The sequence below is a fragment of the Peromyscus leucopus genome, chromosome 10 (genome assembly GCF_004664715.2).
Source record: "Peromyscus leucopus breed LL Stock chromosome 10, UCI_PerLeu_2.1, whole genome shotgun sequence".
In the NCBI taxonomy this organism is placed as follows: domain Eukaryota; kingdom Metazoa; phylum Chordata; class Mammalia; order Rodentia; family Cricetidae; genus Peromyscus; species Peromyscus leucopus.
The window spans coordinates 62,775,129-62,793,283 of NC_051071.1; positions in this window are offsets into that span (position 1 = coordinate 62,775,129).

An 18,155-nucleotide genomic window follows, 5' to 3' on the forward strand; every position below is an offset into this window, starting at 1 on the left:
CTGTCATCCAGCACATCTCCCATCATGACTTCGCCCAAAGGGCGCTCCATCTAATGAGCTTCCCACAGAGAAACAAGGGCAGTCTAAGTGAGGACGGGGCAGCTGAGCAGCCTCCCAGCTCCAGGGAAGCATTTATAAAACTCTCACTAGGTGCCCATGCAGAAAGATGCCAAGCCAAGTACATAACATTGTTGACAAAAGGGAGACCATGCCAGCCTCTTGCAGGCACGTGGCCACTCTGTGCTTCCTTCAACATCACCATGGCTTCCACGTGGCTAAGTCCGGGGCTCGTGGCTTGCGCCTCATCTGACTTGTGTCGTTTAAGGTACATTATGAGATCCTGTTTCAAAAATAAATATATAAATCACCTCCAGGAGGGCACAGCTAGTGAGGTAAGAGAGTCATCAGGTAAGAGTTCTCCAGAATTCTGGAGAAAAAAGGGCTTTGAGGAAAGAGAAGCTATCGTCTGGGGGAAATGATATTCTAGGACAGGACCACTCTCCTTCACCTTCTGAAAGTACCATTCATTCTTTCAACTCCCACAACACCTCCCCAGTTCAAACTTTTTCCTGAATTCTCTAGGGTGGAATGAAGCGCTCCCTGTCTTGGGACTTGGGGGTACCTTGTTTCTAGCATTGTTCCAGCTCACCTCACAGGTCTGTAGTGTCCCCCCCACACACACCCCGTGTTGTTCAGGTCAGAGTCTTGCCACAGCTCATTGTATGGTGTTGTACAAGTGACCTACCCTCCCTGCGGCTCAGTGTCGTCCTCTGGAAAGTGGTGACAAGAGCTGCTCCCAGCTTCCAGGCTTTTATGAGGATTAAACATTCAAAAATGGGAAGCAGTTAGGATAGTGGATCCACCTGAGGGCTCTCAGCAACCCCCCTCACTTTCTGTCTACTTGACTCTTTTAGGGTGCGGGCTAAAGCTGAATTTCTTTTATTTACTTTAATTTTATGATGCAGTGAGTATATATATATATAGTTTCCCAACTTGGAAGTACAGGAAAATTAAATCTATGATAGGCACTTCAAACCATTTTATTGACTTTACTCCAAATATACGATGTGTGACAACAAATGTTACAGTGAACTGAATATAACTATCCTCTCTCAGACTCATTTAACCCACTCTGAGGGGCAGAGAGATGAAAACGAGGCGCCATTTTTTATACAGATGTAGCCATTCTTCGGTGTCCATGGGGGAACTGGTCGCAGCCTCTCTCTGCCAATCCATCACCAACATCCTTGGATGCTTGGCTCCCTCCTATAAAGTGGGTGGGGTTTACACACACCCCTTCCTACATCTACATGCTTTAGCTCATGTCTAGATGAACTGGAATACCCAAGACACTGTAGATGTCATGGAAATCATTGTGCTGTGTTGCTTGGGTAACAATATCATCATAGTATGTTGCTGAGGTAATCATGAATGGGAAGTCTCTGCAAACCTCTACTTCAGGTACATCTTAACAAAAACCATTGGCTGAATTTGTGGATGTACAAGGCCCACCATACACAATCAATGTAAATGTTTCATGTTTTGTATCATTACATATTTATTTTTCTAAGTCTCCGGGGGAGGTTTTTATGATTTTGAAATTATTTGAACTAGCTTCTTTTTTAAAAAATACAGAACACAGGACCTTAGGCACAGTCTACTACTGTCCACTTGATCAAATCCTGCCCTCAATCTTGATGACAAGGATACGAAGAACGCCTGATTCGTTGAATCATTAGATCACTTGCCAGGGCCGTTTCCAAGTTCTTGGTCCTGAACCCACCTGCCCTAGTCTAAAGACTGAGAATATTCTGGAACAGTCTCCTCAGCTTCTTTCTGAGCCCCAGTTTGTGCTATGCTGCTTCTCATCCTGTCCTGGTCACTCCCATGTGCTGCACCCCATTCCACTCTGCTGTTCTTGGGAGGTGAGATCACATCTGCTCCTCATTGTGCTGATAATTTAATTGTGGACTTACTTCCCTAAGTATTTAATCAGGTGTGTAGGTGAAAAGATGAAAAGCGAAAGATGGATGTTTTGGAATATTTATTCAGAAAACAAATTAGGCTATATTCACCCAGCCTCTTCCCCAGGCATCAACATCCTCTAACTCTACACTGGCCTGAGACTCTTGGTCCCTGAAGATGAAGCCTGGAACTACAGCTTAATACCCATGAAATTAATTGTTTTTTCACGCCTAAGAGTATCCTCATCCTACACTCTGGATAAACAGGCACTGAAGTGGTTTATACACTAGGCTTGTTTTGCTTCTGAAAGACGATCCTTAAAGTAACTTCAGACAACAGAAGGTCAACACTAGAGATAAAAAGAAGCAGTGATTATGTTTTTTTAAAACCTGAATTCCAGTAAATTAAGATGCTGTTGACAGGGCTGTAAAATAATCTTCTGCCAGTTGGTAATTTCAGAGTATTTCGGAACGATAGGAGTTACAAGAGAGATGCCGGTATCTGAGCTCATTGTGTCTACGAGGGTTAAGACGAAATAAGTAAGTTTGCAGTGGCCACTGGATCACTGTAGGAGATAAAACTCTGGATATTGAACGCTTGAGACAAAGAAATGTCATATTAAAGATTGGTTTCTAAATGTTTCCTAAAAATCTCATGTGTGGAAGGCTTGTTCCCTAAAATAGGAGTATTCAGAGATAGGGCCTTTGTGGGGTGATTGGGCCAGAAGTCCTTGGGCCCCATAAATGGATTAATGCACTTACAGCATCATGACTTTTTTGTCTTTGTCTTTGTTTTGTTTTGTTCCCCCTTTTATTAGACATAGATTTTTTTATCATGCAATATAATCTGAATGTAGATTCCCCTCCCTCTACTCCTTGAAGTTGCTCCCCACCTCCTCTTCCATCCAGATCCACTCCCATTCTGTCTCTCACTAGAAAAGAACAGGCTTCTAGGGGATAACAACCAAACATAACAAAATAAAATATAATAAGATAAGATGGGAACATCATATTGAGGTTGGACAAGCCAAGCCAACAGAAAAATAAAACAGCCTTACGAGACGGTCCAAGAATCAGAGACCCGCTTGTTTACACATTCAGGAATCCCATACAAGTACTAAGCTGAAAGCTATAGTATCTACTCAGAGGCCCTGGTGCAGACCTGTGCAGGCCCTGGGCCTGCTGCTTCAGTCTCTGAGTTCCTATGAGCCTCGCTCACGTTGTTTTAGAAGGCCTTGTTCTCCTGGTGTCCTCCATCCTCTCTGGTGTCCCCACTCCTTCTGCCTCCTCTTCCACAGGGCTCCCTGAGCTCTGGGGGCAGGAATTTGATACTGACATCTCATCTAGAGCTGTGCGTTCCAAAGTCTCTCTGCCTAATGTCTTGCTGTGGTCTCTGTATTTATTCTCACCTGCTGCAGGAGGAAGCATCTTTGATGATGGCTGATTAAGGCACTGATCTATGAGTAGAACAGCATTAGGAGTCATTTTAGTTACTTACTTTTTTTTTTTTGAGACTAGTAGTGTTTGGCTTTATCCCAGGAATCTGGGCTATCTAGTCTCTGGTTCTTGGTCACCCAAGCAGTGTCCGGTACAGGTTCCATCTCCTGGAGTGGGCCTTCAGTCAAGTCAGACATTGGTCGGTCGCTCCCACAAGCTTTGTGCCACCACTGCCATAGCATATTTTGCAGGTAGGACAGATTATAGATACAAGGTTTTGTGATGGGGGTCGGCATTTAGTTTTCTCCTTCGGCAGCTTTCGGAGTGCCTTCCATGTCATGGACACTAGAATATGAGGGTTAGGGGTCCGTGGAGGCACCAGCTCAACCTTTCCGTGTTCAGTGAGTTGTGTGGGTGTTGTCTTCAGCAATGGGACCTTGATGCCAGCTTGTGGAGAGTAGCCCATTGTCTTGGCAACAGGTTGTTTGGGTATTTCCATGGGACCTTTCAGCCAACAACTCAGTTGGATGAAACCCAGACCCAGTACTGGAAGCTTCATTTGGTGACAAGAGATGGCCAGAAGGGGTTCTGTCCCCCACATTTAGAGATTTCATTAGTATCACCTTCCTATATTATTTTCCACTGCACTAGGTTTCCATACTGCTCGTTCAATGCTCTTCAATTCTAGCTGTCTCTCCATCATTCCCTCCCTCCATTCTATCTCCTCCCCTTCTGATCTTCCTATAATCATCCCACCTCCTTACCCGATGCTCCAGTTCACCCATAAAAATCTACAGAATCATGACTTAATGGAAAATTAAGTGGTGGAAACTAGAGATGGCACCCACCTTGAAGAAGTAGTTTGCTGATGTCATGTCCTTAAAGGGTGTACCCTGGTCCATTTTCTTTCTCTCTCTGAAGGACAATGGCTGCCTCTGGGTTAACAAAAACAAAGGGAAGGAGTCATGCATGTGCCAGTGAAAGAATCCGGCCTGGAGACGCTTAGAAGATGACAGGAAGCAGTGGGGTTCATTCTGTGGAGTTTAGAAGATCGCTTTTCCCACCGAGTTTCCCTTCTCTCTCCTCTTTCTTCCCCCTCTTCCATGTCCTACTCTTCTTTTTCTTCCTTTTCTTTCTTCCTTCTCTTCTTCGCTTTCTCTCTCTCTTCCTCTTTCCTTTCTGATGGCCATGAAATGAGAAACTCTATATCACCATATACTCCCTCCGAGATGATGAATTTCATTCCTGGCCCAGAGACAATCGTACTAGGTAACCATAGATTGAAACCTCTGAAACCATGAGGCAAAATAAATTGTAACTCACTTAGGCTGATTCCTCAGGTTCTTCGTCACAACAATGTGAAGCTGGATAACACATGTGAGGTGACAAGATGAATGACAAAGGTTATGACAAGAGCTTGTTTTCCCGACAAGTCAGTAAGACCAACTAAGAGGGAACAGTCATGTGTGTGGCCTTGGCAATGTTTTAACATGAGCTCTTCAAACTTAACATGTCTTTGGAACCCAAGATCAAAATTATAAAATAGTAAACCATTCTCAATGCTGCTACTCCCAGACTAACATTAACAAAGGGAAGGAGCCACAGACAGACAGACACACACACACACACACACACACACACACACACACACACACACACAAGATCTATCCTGGAGATGCTGGGTAGAAGATAAAAGGAAACACTGTAATTCACTCTGGGTAGATTAGAAGATGGCTTTTCCTACACTGGCCTTAACTGAGTTATGACCTTTTGCTAGGCGCTTCCATGTCTTAAAAAAGTGACACTCCACTTACGCATGATAAAAGGGGACCACATGATGCTCCAAGCCAACTGCTCTGGATCTGTGAGTTTAATAGCCACAGTGAAACAGAGGTTTAAGGCCATTATCCCCAAATGGGTAAGTAAGGTGGATGAGAGCATCATGGGAGGAAAAAGGCAGAACCAGTGATCTCTATCCATGGTACTCAAATAACAAAGTTATGTTAGCCAAGATGGAACTTTCTGAGGCAGTGAATGCCAGCTGCACCTAAAAAGCAGAGAGACTGTCTTGTTGTTGTTATTGTTGTTGAATAATGGTTTTCAAGAACTTCACCAGAGCAAAAGAGGAAGCTACTTCATTAGAAGACGTATCAGTTGTGTACCCAATAGAAAGTTCAAATAAACATTCATTAAAATGAGGGTTGGTTTCTTGGACCTCAATGAAAGGCCCTGCAGCTCTTGCCAGAGGCAGCAGGAAGGTGATCTTTTGTGGAAAAGAAAACAAAGGTCTCTGGGCAAACTACTCACACTAAAGAAAAAAAAATTCTAAAAGTGTTAATCAACTAAAAAAGAAAGAAAGAGGGAAGATGAGCATCCTTGAGTGCTCAAAGATGACTTTTAAAATCTTCTCAACAGAAAGTGAGGTTAGCAAAAAAGAAAAAAATAAATGAATGGGCTCAGAACTGCAAAGTCATTTAAACATATGGACCCAGACAGTAAGTTCATGGCCGGCATTTAAATCCAGCATTAGTATTTTAATAATTAGTACTCATCAATGGCTAGAACATGCTGCCTGCATTGGAAGCAGCAGTCTCAGCCACACTGAGGAAGGGGAGGGACCAAGGGCTCTCAGGCTGTAAGGTTGAGTGAGAGCGTAGCCTGGGGCTTGGGGATCTTGAGAACCATTCCGTATGTGGGTGCAAGTGAAACCCACTGAGAGAACCATTACAGTCCCAGAGCACCCTATCCATTGGCCTGCAGGCACCCTACTCCCTCCCCTTTGGGAGCTCAGGGAACAGGGCGGCACACAGCCCAGCAGACCAGAGCTGGCCTCTAGTCACACTGCGGCCACACCTCAGGTCCCAGCCACTCCTCACATCTCAGGATCACTTGCAGTCCTTACATTTCATCTTCAAAGTCAATGGTTTCCCCTGCTGTGGTGGTTTGAAAGAAAATGGCCCCTGAAGGAAGTGACACTTATTAGGGGGTGTGGCCTTATTGGAGGAAGTGTGTCACTAAGGGGGTGGGCTTTGAATTCTATACTCAAGCTGCTCCCAATGTCATAGATCACTTCCTGTTCCCTGCGAGATGTAGGATTCTCAACTATTTCTCCGGCACCACGTCTGCCTGCAAGCCATGTCATACCATGATGCTAATGGACTGAACCAATGAATTGTAAGTGAGTCACCAAAATTAAATGTTTATCTTTATAAGAGTCACTGTGGTCATGGCATCTCTTCACAGCAATGGAAACCCTAACTAAGACACCTGCCCTCCTCCGTTTCTCTTCCCCAAGCTCAGGCTTATGCATTCAAATGCTGTTCAGATATAATAAAAAAAATACTGTCAAGACATCTCAGATACAGCTCAACCAAGAGGGGGAGTCTTCTCCACCCTCACGCCCTGCAAAAAATGTCACAATGAAACATGAAACCATCTTTTTTTTCTTACAATTAATGCATGCTAATAAAATGAATAAAAGGCCAAGAAAAAGAAGAAAATGATAACACTAAATGATGAAACAGAATCTGCAGAATCTGCAAAGATCTCGGCTAACTGCAGAACTAAGGCATCATATGGAAGAAATGAGATGATGATCAACTTCAGGCTTCCCTCGTGATGCAGAACTGCTCCAGGATTGTGTCAGGAGGTGAGAGGACAAGCCAGTATTGTCTCTTCTCAGAGACATGGAGTCCACTTAAGCAAAGTTAGGTAGCTTTGAGATGAATGGACCTGCTTTTTACCAAACTCTGCCCCAACTTTCTAGATCTATTTGGGAATTGTTGTTCTCTAAAGCAACATAGTGTGTGTGAGTGAGTATGTATGAGTGTGTGTGTGCATGTGTATGTGTTGAATGCATGTGTGTTGTGTCCATGTGGGCATGTACAGGTGAATGTCAAGCATGTGTGCACTTGCATGGAAGCCAGAGGTTGACATTGGGTGTTTGCTTTAGGCTATCATCCCATTTCTGGAGAAGGGTCTCTCACCAAGCCTGGAACTCACCGATTCCACCAGACTGGTTGGACATGGCTCACAAGGGGATCTTCCCCTCCCACGGTGCTGAGGTTTCAGATATGAGCTACTCACCCACCTATTACATGGGTGCCAAGGATCCAGCTTTCACACAGGTGCCAGCTCTAAACTCGGGGCCTCATGCTTGAGTGGCGAGCACCTTATACACTGAGCCATCTCCCAAGGCCCCTTTTCCCAAAATAATTAAAAATAGTACATAAATTTACCTTCAGGCAATATTTGTAAGCTGTGTATGAAGGATAAATTAGTTTTGTCTTTAGATTGGGTCATATTCCCAAGATATCTCATTATACATATGCAAATATTCCAAAAACTGAAAGACAAAACAATTCTGACCCCAAGCACTTCAAATAGGGCTACTTAACCCCCAATAATAACTTTTTAGGTCCTAATTAGCTTTTGGAATGACCCTATATTAGAGCAGCATGAACAATGTTGTAAAAAGAAATGAAGATCACTGGGGTTTGCATAAGGAGCAGAGTTTATATCTTTACCTATGTAAACACTGGAGGAGAGGGGGCGGGATTGGGGAACCATGGAGACAGGCACATCCTTGAAGCTCATTGGCCAGACAGCCTAGCCAAAGTGACCAGCTCCAAGTTCATTGAACGGCCCTGCCAGAACAAGCAAAAAGCAAAACCAGCAAAAAGGTGGAGAAGTCACCCAGCATCAGTTTCTGGTCTCCGTCTGCATGTGCATACATGCAGTCAGATGCATATGCACACCCATGTCTTCACATGAACACCTATAGAAACCACACACAGAGACACATGATATACCTGCAAAAATCTTAGTAGTAATATATCGCAGCGCAAGGATGTTCCTCTCCTCTGCTGAGTTTGACTTAGGCACACAGGGATTTCCTCATGGTAGCTCAAAGGATTCAGGCTCTCTCCATCTGGTGATGCCACCAAGGGAACCATGGCAGAAACAACACCAGCTCTTAACACCTCAGTCTGCCGCAGCACAGGACACCTTCACTCTCAGTCCATTGGCCAGCACCAGCTCATGGCCCCACCCACAACAAGCAGGGCTGGGGAATGCTGGGAACACATGGAGTTCGACTGATCTCAGGAGTGATTAGCCAAATTTGCAGTATTAGTAAGAGCAGTCCTGTGTTTAAACTAGACCATCTGGCTTCAGAGTCCATGCTTTTAAATATTATACTGTGTCATCTTTTTGTTTTGCTTTATTTATTTTAACAGATAGGGTCTCTCTCAGTAGTCTTAGTATTTGCTATATAGACAGGCTAGCCTCAAATTCACAGAAACCTGCCTGCCTCTGCCTCCTGAGTGCTAGGAGTAAGGTCATTTCCAGCCACTTCCAGTTTTGTATTGCTTTTTAAAAGTAACAGAAGATAAACTAATGATTTCATTAAGGATTTATATCACAGAAATAAAAACCCTGCCTTGGAAGTCAAAGTCACCATCGGACCGTGGAAATCAAAAAGCAAAGCGTGTATTCTCTTTTTTATACACCTGAGGTGGGATTCAGTAAGTGAGCTGGTAGCAAGGACCACCAACGGGAATCCCTATACCCTACCTGTTGGCAAAATCTAGACACAACTCCCTTCCTGAAAGGAGAATGGGGAAAACTTGCCTTGAGAAATGCAGTGAATCTGCTATCCTAAAGTCAGAGCAGAGCAGCCCTCCAGACTCCAGTGCCAGTCATCAGGGGGTCCTCAGAAAATGACGGTCCCTTAGATGACACGGTGGACGTACTGAGAGCAGTTGGCAAACAGGTCCTCAAATATCCTCAGCTCTTTCTCACTTCCCAGCACTGTGCAAAGCATATCTTTACACCAGTCTTAATTGCCGCATGCACTTTTTCTTCCTAACGCCCTTATACACTTGACATCCATGAAGCACCAGGACAGGTTGGCCTGTACCCAGGTGCGTCTTGGCTTACACCTTTATTGTCAGTTCTGGTGTCCCTCGCTCCAACTTCCTAGGAGTTAGCTGTGTCTCCAGAGCCAGAGTCCTACATTCCTGTGGCCTTCATGCTCTGCAGTGGCATCACCTACACGCTTGTTGGTCTTGTCTACTAGCCTGTGAGTTCGGTAGTACTGTCTCATGGACCATTGCTGCTGAAGCTCCTAGTCCAGCATGTACCACATGAATGCAACTGGTCTCCACTGACCGCCTCATTTCATCACACCTCTGGGGTCTGCTGTATCCAGCATAGCTCTTTAGGGCCTATCTTCTTGCACACAGGACAAATTGATCTCTGGATCATGCAGTAAAAAGCAGTAAGTTGAAGCTGGCAGCAGAGATCCAGCCGTAATAGGGAATTCTGGGTTGGAGCTGGGGCGACAAAGAGGACCCGGCTACAAAACTATTGCATGGCTACAACTTGTGTCATCTCCTGTCAGCCTTCCCTTTGGTCGCTCTCACGTGTCCACAATACTAGAGCGTCTCTTCCCAAGGCTGCACAGAGGTGTGTGTGAGTCCGATTGCCAACCTCCTGTTCAGCTAGTAGATTTGGCTCTCCATTCAACTTGGAACCTAAATTTTCGGTCCACATTTTTTAGCAACCCACTCTTGATGTTGAAGAGGAGTCTTATCAACAAGATGATCAGAACTACTGATATCCACCGAGTACTGACTATAAGTCCTATATCGTGCTAAGAACTTTATGTGACTTATTTCATGTCGTCCTTGCTACGAACCTTTAGCAAGGTTACTATCCCGTCTTCACTGGTGAAGGAATGGAGTTTGAGTGACCTGCCAAAGGCCACGCAGTTAAAAAGAGGTAGTCAGGATTTAAAACAGTCTTTATGTCTTAGCCATCACACATGCACTATATATATTATATACATATAATTTCCAAGATACAAGATATATATGGAATATAGAGAACATTATGATAGTAAAACTTAGGAAAAAAATGTAACCTCAAATTAGATGTTTGGTCCTGATGGTGATTAACTTACTGTGACTTATCTAAAAGACTAGGAGTCTGATTGGACTCTAGATAAGTGTGCCGCCTTTGACAGACTCAGGTTGTAATGAAAACAACCACAGACCTAGAAAACATGTTGGAAGCTGACCCCAATTAACACCACTGGGCACAGGCGGCTTGGCTGTAATATCATGTAACGACTACAACATCCTCAAAGCTCTGGGTTCTGTTTTCCAGGGTTACTGATGACAGTTTTGTTTTCAGAGCAAACAGATAGAATGGGCTAAGGATTCCCAATAGGTACTTGGTCCCTAGAGGTCTCTATGATATACATTTTAAGCTGTATGAACAAATACAGTCACTTCATTTACCAAACGGTCTGTCCATCATCTTGGTTCAAAAATAAAAGAAAAATCCAATTAGGTATAATCGCCCAAGTGAGGGAAGTTGCTGAGTGCAGGAAAACTCCACTCCACCAAAAAGACAGTGAGACAAATCTACTTCTCTGTGGGTTTAAGAGGTCCTGGGGTGAACGGATTAACTCTGACATCTGGGCAAAGATTTGAACCTTTGGTGGAAGAAAAGCTTATGGCTTAATTTTTCAAGGCTCAGCATGGATCTTTTGTTGGCCTGGAGTGAGATCAGGTCTGCTGAAATTGGATTTGAGCTCCTGATATGAGGACCTGAGGGGAAAGTGCAATTATAAACAACTGCATCATATCAGTGTTATCCCTCCTGAGGCTCCAGTCCAGAGAATATCCCAGGCTGGATAATCAAATCCTGTCTGACCAGCTCTGTCCATCAAGTGAGCCGACCCTAGACTCTAACAACTTTTGCTCCTGGTAACTGGGGAAACAATCTGTTTAAAGACAGTAACTTTGAGTTCTCCCTCCAACACACACATCTTTTAGAAAAAAAGAAACAGCTCAGGAAAGTGAGCTCCCAGAAGAGTCTCCATCTTTACTTGTTACAGATGTTCCCACTGCTGTCTCCCTCTTTACTACAGTCAACAACCTCCTTTCTCTTTCTTATTCCAAAGCTAGCAGCAGCACGCATTCAAACATATCAGTGATTAAGTCAGAGAAAGGACATTAGCATTCTTGTTAACAGTCCAAGATTATCAGACTGGATAAAGAAACAAATCCATTTAAATTTTATTATTTATTTATTTAAATATTGATTTAGTGAAAAAGGACACAAGTAGGTAGAGACCCAGAGGAGGACAAAGAAATATTATCATGCAAATACTAATCCAATCTAAGTTGACATCAACATGTTATGCACACTGCATGGGTGTCAGCCTGTGGTGTGTATGTGTGTGGTACACACATATGAGTATGCAGGTGTGTGTGCCTATGTGCTATGGGAACCAGGAAAAGATATCAGATGTCTGCCTCTATTACTCTCTAGCTTATTGCTTAGAGGCAGGGTATCCCACTAAACCAGAAGTAACCTGTTTCTCAAAAACAGACATATAGCAAATACATGAATAAATGATGGGTACCAAGGAAATACAAATTAAAACCACAATGAAGTATGACTTCATTCCAGTTAACCTGGCTTTTCTGTCCATGACAACAAATTTTGGTGAGGTTGTGAAGGCCACTTTTACATGCTATTAATGGTTGTAAATTAGTACTGTCATTTTGGAAAACAGTACACAAGTTCCTCAAAAAGCTGAAAACAACATTACAGTATGATTCGAACAATCCTTCTAATGGTTATTCACCAAAATTTACATATATATATATGTGTGTGTGTGTGTGTGTGTGTGTGTGTGTGTTAACATATATAAAATCAGTATACTACGGAGACATCTGCACTGCCGTGTCCTCTACAGCTTCATCTACAGTAGCCAAGACATGGAAATAACCCAAGGGCCCAATGACAGACACGGGGTAAACATGGTAGATTCATTCCACAAAGGAAGGGGATTCTAGTGTCTATGATGACCAACACAGAGAGAAAACTACTGTGTGCTATCACTGATACATGGGATGAAAACATGTTAGGCTCACAGAGGTGAAAAGTAGAATGCTGGACACCTGAAGCTGGAGAGGAGTCAGAGGGGACACAGGGATTGATTAGTGCATGCAAATTACACTTAGAAGGAGTAAGTTCTGTCTACTGAACAGTAGGGAGTACAGTTCGTAATAACGTATGTTTTAATTCTTAATTTTTGTCAAATTTATGTGTGGTGTGTGTGTGTGTGTGTGTGTGTGTGTGTGTGTGTGTGTGTGCTCACGCGCATGCACATGTCCCACAGCATGTATGTGGAGGTCAGAGAGTAACCTGTGGGAGTGGTTAGCTCCTTACAGTCTGGCATGTGGGTTCTGTGGATGGATCCACACGTGTGTGGTGACCAGCGCCTTCTTTATCCACTGAACCACCTCACTAACCTATGTATTGTATTTCAAACTATCGGGAAAATAATCTTAAATGTTCTCCCTGCAAAATGTTGATGAGCCAGCCAGTGATGGTGCATACCTTTAATCCCAGCACTTAGGAGGCAGAAGAAGCAGGCAGATCTCTGAGTTCAAAGCCAGCTTGGTCTACCAGGATCCAGTTCCAGTACAACCAGGGCTGCATAGAGAAACCCTGTCTCAGAAAAAAAAAAAAAAAAAAAAAAAAAGAAAAAAAAATGAATGAAGTGATAGATGTGACCATGATACAGTGTATATACGTAATGAAATTATATTCCATACATATCTATAATTACTATTTATTATCAATTACTCAATAACCATACTATTAAATTAAATTTAGCTGTGTCCTCTTCCCTAACTCTCACCCCCTGCCTTCCTGTCCCTTGCCATGTTTTGGCACATTTTCTCATGGGTTTGGAAAATTCTTTCCTGTTCCCCCTCCTGGCCTTTTGTCATGAATTTGGGGGGTATCATAATCCTTGCTTTTAAGAACAGCTGGCTACCCAGGAATTGCTCCCTAGCAGTCTTTTCTAGGGTTCCCTGTGTGCCTGTCAGCACAAATGCCGCTTATATATGTTTCCTGGTGGACATCTGCAGCAGTCTCCCCAGGGCAATGGCAGGCCATAGAAATGTCACTTTACCTGTGCTAAATGACGGCAGGTTGTTTCTCAAAGATGCTCCGCTAATCTCCAGTCCCAAGGGCAACCTGCTGGAGTTTCCTCTTCTGCATCCTCTTCACCGTTACCTGTCTTCACTAGATTTTTTGTTCACATAGTGGGGGGGGGGAGGATGATGTATCTTAATTTAAACTGGTGTTTATCTGGTTATTAATGAAACTGATGGTCTTTTAATATGTTGATAGTCACGTGTATTTCCCGAGTGAATTACTTTGTCCTATGTTGGCGCGCTTTCCAGTGGGTTAGGGGCATTTTTTTAAAATTCCCAATCCTAGTCTTCTGTCATCCCCATGGAGCTGGTCTTTCCATTCTCTGGAATATTTGGCAAAAATAAGTTCTTCATTTAATAACATGAGACTTACTTCTCTTCTTTCATTGCCTGGTGCTTTTTGCGCCATTCAGGTCTGTAGAAAAGGATGGGATTGTATAAATGGGAAAACCTTCAATCTTTTACAGAATGGACAGGAGAGCAACTGCCTGGCCTCCGTGGAGGAAGGCTTCCTTAAGATCCAGAGGCCTCAACACAAGCCACAGACAGTGCTGTGAAGGTGCACGTTTAAGGGTCCAGCAGATGTAGGCAAAGGGTGCTTAAGCTCTGGCCACTTTGGCCATTGTTCTTTTTCTTGGAGAAGTGGGCTCCTCTGGGCTGCTGTTGAAGATGGTCTTAGAACAAAGAATCATGACCAGAGCCAAGGTAGCCAAGAGGTCCCCGTCCCACCCAGTTCCCCTTGCCCCCGTGGCCACCACCTTCCCAGCAAGGAGCAGAGGGACCTGCTGTGATCGCTTTGCCTCTGGTTCTTTGTTCAGAGCCCAGCCCCGGGGGTCTGTTTCCGTTCATCTTAACTGTGGCAGAATGCTCCAGGATGTCTATTCTTTTGGGTACATATGGAATTTCCTGGACTTCAGTTGATTGCTGGGGATGGGGGCTGATTTGATGCAGCTATTTCCAGGCAACCCTGCTTCTTCTTTCCTGAACAAAAAAAAAAGTTGCATTAGCAACATATTTTTAGGTGCCGCTACAGGTTCACACGTTGTTTCTTTTTTTTTTAACCATACAATTTCAAACCATGTTGTCTTCCAAGAACAATCACACACACACACACACACACACACACACACACACTGCTATCAATAATCCTACCATTTATAGTATCATTTGGTTATTTACTCTAGTTTTCTGCAATCGTCTGTAGCTTTCTCATTTTTATCACTTCAAGCCCCCCCACCCCATTTTTTTCCTGTGCAATTTTATAAAGCTTCCTCCACCTTCCTCATTTCCTCCCATGTCTCTCTTTCTGGGTCATTATCCCCTTCTCCATCAGCATCTTCTCGCCATAGCTGGATGCCTCAGGGGACGGGGATGCTGTGACGCTCTGCCATGAAGAATGGATTTCTTTTCTCTCTCCACTAACTGGCTGGCTTCCTCCAAGGGCAGCTAATGTCTTTGTTGCTACCGGGGGTAATTAGATTAGGTTACCACTGTTGCTGCTATCCAGTTCACACAGTCACTGACAATAAATCTGCAACACTTGTTACACAACCGCGTTAGTAATTGATCAGTGGGTATTTCCCGAAATGGATCGTGTACAAGGCAAGGCCTTGGTTCCCAACCTGTCTCTTATGTTGTTAGGAATTACTGAGTTGACTGTTCGTTTACTGTTTGTAGACAGCCATTTCTTTCTAGTCTAATATCTGAAGCATATCTCCAATTTCTCAATGTTCTGCTTGCTCACGCTTTCTCTCTCTCCCTCCCCGCTCCCACTTCTGACCTTTCTGGGCATGCCCAGTTTATGACACAGCTGAGCTTCAACTCCCACCTGTCCGGTGATTCTGACAGCACTGAGGCATGGTCATTTGGGTGCTTAGAGTGGATCGCATCAGGACCAGCGGCTTGGATCGCATCAGGACCAGCGGCTTGGATCGCATCAGGACCAGCGGCTTGGATCGCATCAGGATCAGCGGCTTGGATCGCATCAGGACCAGCGGCTTGGATCGTATCAGGACCAGCGGCTTGGATCGCATCAGGATCAGCGGCTTGGATCGCATCAGGATCAGCGGCTTGGATAGCATCAGGATCAGCAGCTTGGATCGCATCAGGATCAGCGGCTTGGATCGCATCAGGATCAGCGGCTTGGATCACATCAGAATCAGCGTCTTGTGCCTCCTTTCCACACATCCAGCCGGCCATGTCACAGACAGGCTAAGAGAGATGAGCTGAGGACACACGTTCAGAAATTCTCCAACTCTGCCCACAAGGCCTGCATGGTGACGGGACATGGCCGCAGCGAACAGCTGTTCTTCAACCTCAGGCTCTGTTTGGATTGGAATCCTTGTGTTTTTCCAGGCAGATAAGCATACGGTATTTATAATTTTGTAATTTCGTCTGCACCAAATAACAGGGTGTACCTTAAGATCTGAGCAGGGTTGGAGTTGGGTTATAATTTCTACTAAACACTGAGTGCTTTCTACGAATAAGACGTGTGTGTGTGTGTGTGTGTGTGTGTGTGTGTGTGTATGTGTGTATCTGCACATACGTGCAATAGAAATTGAACCTAGTGCACTAGGTAAGTTCTGTATCACTGGGCTACAAATCCAGCCTTCATTTATTCTTAAAACTATTGCACGTCCTGGGTGTTATCATCTAAGCAAGAAATCTAAATCTCGGGGGGGGGGGGGATTGTACATCTGCTAGACATTCAGTTAATAAGTGGTGGGGGTGGGGTGGGGAAACACAGGCTTAGCTAACTCAGAAAGGCACACTGTTCCTTACTTTCCTTGTTGCTGTGACAGATTGCCTGAGAAGAGCAACTTCAGGAAACAAAGGTTTGCTTTGGCTCAGGGTGTGAGGGTGGGTACATCACGGTGTGAAGCAGGAGCATGAGGTGGTCACATTGTGTGTACAGTGAGGAAGTGGAACGTGATGAATGTTGGTGCTCACCTCCCTTCGTTCTCTTTATCCTGGACCCCAGTGCACAGAATGCTGCCCCCACCATCTTCTGTAGCATGGATCTTAAAGAGTCTTATCCATAAAACAAATTCAGAGCCAGATACTGGGGTTAAAGCTGGAAGATCAGAGAAGCAGAACAAGCCACAGCCACCTCACCTGGCCAACTTCTCAGGTGAACTGCTGAACTTCTCGAAAGCCTGAAAGCTTAACCAGCCTAATTCCTGGTTTTCACGCCTTATATACCTTTCTGCTTTTTGATATCACTTCCTGGGATTAAAGGCTCACTTCCTGGGATTAAAGGCGTGAGTCACCATGCCTGGCTGTTTCCAGTGTGGCTTTAAACTCACAGAGATCTGGATGGATCTCTGCCTCCCAAGTGATAGGATTAAAGGCGTGTCTGTCACCATTTTCTGGCCTCTATATTTATCTAGTGGCTGTTCTGTTCTCTGACCCCAGTTAAGTTTATTAGGGTGCACAATATTTTGGGAAACACAATATCACCATAATCCTCATCCAAGACCCCAGTGCACAGAATGCTGCCACCCACCATCTTCATCCAGGACCCCAGTGCACAGAATGCTGCCCCCCCCCACACATTTAGAGAGGATCTTCTAATCTCTATTACCCCAGTCTAGAAACTCTCAGCCACATTCAGAGATTTGTCCCCTAGGTAGTTCTAGACCCTGTCAAGCTGACAATCAACCATTGAACTTCACAAGTACCTTCAGCCGCAATACTATTCTGCTTCCTCCTTTCAAGAAAGACAGGGCAGAATTTTCTGGAATGCTCTGAAAGCAGGCCCCAGGAAGGCAAGTTCACAGTGGGCTGGAGTAGCCATGAGTGGCAGAGTAGAAGAAAAGGTTTCTTAACAGTTGTATAGCCCCGCGCTTCTTCAGACCAGCTTCACTTATTTGAAAAGGTGTGTGGAACACTTCGTGTCACTTTTGAACAGTGGCCCGGGTGGTCTTCCCTGTCCCTTGCCAGTGCTCGTGTTCAGGCAAAGCCAATACTCTCACACTTGTGTGCTTGAGCTCCCCGGCCTGGAATCACTGTGCACCCTGTGTCAGGATCCACACATGCCTGCAGCTGAAACAGCTTTGCTCTGTCATACACATCCCGCTCTACGGCGCACTCTGCTTTTCTACGTTATGGCCAAGGTCGTTCTGGTTATGGTCTGTGAAATAGACCTCCTAACCTACAGAGGCTGATCTACAAGCATGAACAAATTGGGACACTGAGGCTCAGTGACGTGCTGGGTTTCTAACCCTAGCATCCGGCCGGTACTGACTGTAGTGTGTGCTTGGTCTCCCTGTGTGGGTGTCCTGGGCTCATGAAGCGTCTTGGCGGCAGGTTTAGGGAGGAACTCACATCTCATTGCTCCTGACCCAAGCCTTTTCAGTCAAGGACAGCTTCTCAAAGAGACGAGACCCTCTCATGCCATTCTCTTCACGGCAGAGGGCACATGTGGAAAAAAAAAAATCAGTGTTTGTGGGAGAGTTTCGCCACTCCACAACGGGTCTTGTCTAGGATAGCAGGATGCCAGAGCATCCCGATTACTTTCCAAACCCTCTCTCTGGCTGTCTTCTTTGGTTGCTCAGCGAAATCACGTGGGAATCTTCTGCAAGAACAAGGTCCAGGCTCTGACCAATTTGCCTCCCCATCCCGCCCCCCTTCTTTCAGAGCGGGGTATTTTTTGAAAAGTTTCCCAGCTGATTTTAATACAGAGCTCAATGTAGTGCAGAAGGTATCTCTTAAAATTTTTCTCACTAAT